Source organism: Chaetura pelagica, unplaced genomic scaffold (genome assembly GCF_000747805.2).
Source record: "Chaetura pelagica isolate M959 unplaced genomic scaffold, ChaPel_1.0 scaffold1407, whole genome shotgun sequence".
In the NCBI taxonomy this organism is placed as follows: domain Eukaryota; kingdom Metazoa; phylum Chordata; class Aves; order Apodiformes; family Apodidae; genus Chaetura; species Chaetura pelagica.
The window spans coordinates 10,676-11,067 of NW_009953954.1; the positions used below are offsets into that span (position 1 = coordinate 10,676).

General features: G+C 60.5%; 1 protein-coding gene across 1 annotated transcript in view; it reads right to left on the minus strand.

Moving 5' to 3' along the window:
- The window catches only part of PPAP2C (phosphatidic acid phosphatase type 2C), an 11,166-nt gene that overhangs the window by 267 nt on the left and 10,507 nt on the right, over positions 1–392 (minus strand). The gene's annotated exons all lie outside the window — the stretch shown is intronic.

Consider the following 392-nt stretch of genomic DNA (forward strand, 5'->3'; position numbering starts at 1 on the left):
AAAGAGTGTGGCAGAGGAAACCAGGCACCAAGGGCAACTGTTCTCCACTTTTTCAGCATTGGTTCAGCTATGGAGCCAGGAACAGAGGACAGAGCGTGCAGAGCATGCAACCCCCCAGCCCTCCTGCCCAGCCCTGGTAGCAGGGGTACAGGGGTCATCTGCCTCCTGCCCACTTGTCCCTGGCTAAGTGGTCACACCCTGACCAAGATGCACCTCCCAGCGTGTTGGAAAACTGAAATCACCACAGCCCTGGGACCCAGCATCAGTTCGAGAAGAGCCACAACACCCCCAGCGCATCACATGCCATCAGCACAAGTTCACGGGCACCTCCCGCAGGCAGGGAGCTCGGTTTGGGGGTGCAGGGAGGCGAAGGCCACCCCAGCGCGGCTGCT